This window comes from Camelus bactrianus, chromosome 11 (assembly GCF_048773025.1).
Source record: "Camelus bactrianus isolate YW-2024 breed Bactrian camel chromosome 11, ASM4877302v1, whole genome shotgun sequence".
Classification (NCBI taxonomy): domain Eukaryota; kingdom Metazoa; phylum Chordata; class Mammalia; order Artiodactyla; family Camelidae; genus Camelus; species Camelus bactrianus.
This window is the reverse complement of record NC_133549.1, coordinates 76,408,310-76,411,888: the sequence shown is the minus strand read 5'-3', so window position 1 is coordinate 76,411,888 and position 3,579 is coordinate 76,408,310. Positions and strand designations below refer to the sequence as shown.

At 41.6% G+C, this 3,579-nt stretch overlaps 1 long non-coding RNA gene across 1 annotated transcript; it reads right to left on the bottom strand.

The window, feature by feature from the left end:
* Positions 1 to 468: 468 nt before the first annotated feature.
* Positions 469 to 3,194, bottom strand: LOC141579262 (uncharacterized). Its single transcript, XR_012510422.1, has 3 exons — positions 1,713 to 3,194; positions 881 to 1,287; positions 469 to 710 (listed from the first exon to the last, which is right to left on the bottom strand). It is a non-coding gene; the product is annotated as an uncharacterized LOC141579262 (long non-coding RNA).
* Positions 3,195 to 3,579: the final 385 nt, after the last annotated feature.

Genomic DNA, 3,579 nt, shown 5'->3' with positions numbered 1-3,579 from the left:
TATTTTAAGCCAGTAAGTTTGTGGTACTTTGTTACAGCAGCAATAGGAAATGAACACAGCAGACATGAGAGTCATGAATGAATTAGGCAGAGTGATGGTAGTGGTTAGGAGGTGGGGTGGTAAATGATAGAACCAAGGGGGTAACACGCGACACGTGCATATAAAGGTTGCTGGGGTTTTAGAAGGAGGAAGGAATTTGATAGGTGATGTATTATGAGTTCCAGGGGTCATCGTGAGGGAAGGTTTGGGAAGGGTGGGAAACAGGGTCAAATTAGGGTGGGTTCAGATCATTACAGGGGTATGTTGATGGAGAACCCAGGGAGTTTGGGTTTCTGTGGCACCTGGATAAACAAAGAAGAGAGGTGAGAGTCCTGATCTCCAGGTAGTTTTATTTATTTATTCAGGACGTATTTATTCAACACCTGCTATGAGGAGGGTCTGTTATGGGCACGACTAGTTTGGTGACCTACAGGCAAGTTAGTGCCTCCTCCTGGGGACTCCTGGGGATTGTTCTTTTGGATGCCAGACATTCGAGTTTCTCTAAGAGATTCCTTTCTCTATTCTGGGGGCAAAGTGGTAGGACAGGCTGGACGGGTTGAGGGGGGATGAGAAGGACAGAATGTTGATGGGAGTTACGTCTTACTTGGAATAGGATGCTGAGACTTTCCCTTTCACTGGTGACTTGATGGGCTGGAGAAAAGACAAGCCACCTAAAATGAAAGAAGAACCAGTCTGGCATCAGATTTCTCATTCACAACCTTAGATGATAGGGGCAATTCTGTTAAAGCTCTGAAGGTATAGAACCTGGAATTTTATACCAAGCGAGGATACAAATTTAGTGTGAGCGAGGGCAGGACTTGGCTCTGGATAGATTCCTTACCTGTGCTCTGCTCTGGCTTGCAGGGGACTCGTTCTGTAGGCTGCAATTCCCAGGCTCCTGTTTTACTGGCCTCTGTTGGGTTCAAGCAGTGAGAGCACAGGAGGAATGAAGAAACCAGGCTATAATTCCTCCCAGCCCCTCCCCCCCCCACCCTGAGTGGAATCTGGCCTTTGCTGTGTGTTCTCTGTGGCTCCAGCTTCTCCTGGGTGACCTGGCCCAGTGCTGGGATCTGCAAATATCACCTCTTGCTTTGTTCTCCAGTCTGAGGATGACTGTGTGTGTCCACTGTCTGTTACATCTGGGTTGCCTTTCTCCTTGTTTGGTTTCTCAGTTCTTCTGTTATTTATGTAACTGATTCTGTCCATTAAATTTCCTCTGTTTAAATGCCGGTAGTGGTTTCACTTTTCCTGTTGGGAATGTGAGTGACACAGCAAGACAAAGATTTTTTTTTTTTTTGAAATTCATGGGATCAGAAAGCTTATCTCTGGCATAATCCTTCTTAGGAAGGTTTATGATGATATATACTCTAGAAAAGCAAAAGAGAAATTCAAGAAAGAGGCTGGATCCACTCCACAAGGACAAGAGGGGGCAGTGGATCCAATTCTGGAGGGAAGTGAAGGAAAATCCAGGATAAGAACTATGCCACAGACCTGTAGCACCAACTTAACAGCTTAAAGAGGAGTACAGAGGGCTCCAAAAAAGGCAATTTAAAACCTCCCCCCACAATAAAATCTGTGTTAGACCACAAGTTGTTGTGATCCAAATTTGAAGCAAAATAAAATGTGCAATGATTTTAAACACAATTGATAGAATATAAGAGAACCCATTTCACCTTGATGCAAGGATCATTCTTCTCTCCATGGCCCAGAGGTTGTGACACTGGACTTGTAAAAAAAGGAAATATGATCGTAGCATTATACTTGGCCTTGCCGTAAAAAAAATATTTAGAGTCACATTAATGTAAATGGTGTTTATTGGTCTTTTAGCTCTTACAGTCAACCTAAATACAAAGAATAGAAGACTTGATTGCGGTTGTAGCAGAGAATATAAATGTTAACAGCCTTGGTACCATAAAAGTGAACATGCAGTTGCAGAAGGTCAAGGCAGGAAAGTTGAAGGGAGGAATGAGGCATTGTTACTATTCTCATTCGCAAAGGGAAGAACTAAAGTTGGTAGAATAAGTAAAGGACTACAAGGTCATTTTAAACGATTAGCATAACCAATGGCAGACTTAAAAGCAATGTTGTAATTGTCAAACATTATGAGATGGAGGAGTAGCATGCTTGAAGTCAATAAATATTGCCTCCAATTGTCAACTCAAGAAGAGGCTGCTTCTGGGGTGGGAACTGGGGAACAGGATTGGTGTGTGTATGGAGGCGGGGGCGGGGGGTCAGCTTCGTTTCTTTCCAGCCTCAGCTCTCTTTCACTCTTTAATTTTTCCTCTTCTTCTTCTTTTTAAAATCTTTCTTGTGGGAGGAGGTAATTAGGTTTATTTATTTTTGATGGAGGTACTGGGGATTGAACCCAGGACCTTGTGCATGCTGGGCACATACTCTATCACTGAGCTACACCCCTCCCCCTTCTTTTACTCTTTAATTTGTGTCCATGAGATTTTAAAACACATTGGCATAAAAGAGAAAAGATGTTGACAGCATTTATCTCTGGGAAGTAAAACTGTATTTCTCCTTTTTTGCTTTATCCTTTGAGTTATCTACATGAGCATCTATTTACTTTTCTGTGGAAGCATTTGCTTACTTTAAAAACACAAGAGCAAGGGTTCTACTTTTCTTCGTCTTGGAGAGAACTATTATCAAGAGATATTATCCTCATGGTCAAGAGGCAGGAGTGGGTGGTGGTTATGAGCATGGTTGAAAACTTATTGGCTATGTGATCTCAGTCGTTCTGTAACCTCACTGTACTTCAGTTTCTTATCTGTAAAACAGAGACATTAAATATAGTCCTTACCTATTAATGATTGTTTTGAGAATGGCTTGAATTAATCTATAGAAAGCTTGGACTGGAACCCGGCACGGTGCAGACACTATGCAAGTGCTTGTTTCGTAAGTTTGTTTTCCAAGATTCTTTATGATCTGGCTCCAGGGTACCCTTCCAAATGTCTCTCTTTCTATTTTCTTTCTGAACTGCTTGCTATTATTCACATATAAATTGTGTCTTCGCACTTTTCCCTTTAGTCCTAAACTCTTCATTTCCAAATCAAACTCTTCTTTCAAAGTCCAGCTCACATTCCGCTTTTGCACGTAACTTTATCTGATCTTCCAGCTAGAAGTGCCTCCACTACACACCACAGCTGTTATCTGTGCTGCTAGGAGTCTTATGGCATTTAATACTTCCTGTGCTGTATTCTATTATTTATGTACACATGTATATATTTTTCCAGTTAGGTTGGATGATCCTGGAGGAAGGAGTGAGTATTTTATTTCCAAGTGCCTGGCAGAAAGTAGATGTCTCCAAATTGTTTCTTGAATGTACATTAACGAGTCAGAGTAGAGAAGGACAAGCAGTGTGGTGTCTTCATTAGAATAAAAGGCTCAATAACGGTTTCCTCTTGGGTAGAATTATTGTGCTTTTTTCACTTTTGTTTTTTCTCTTCTAATACGCTGGGTTAAGACTTAGAAGCAGCCTTGATAATAAACCACATCTTCTGTTTCCAATAAATCTTTAGTAGCTCAGTGCTGAAG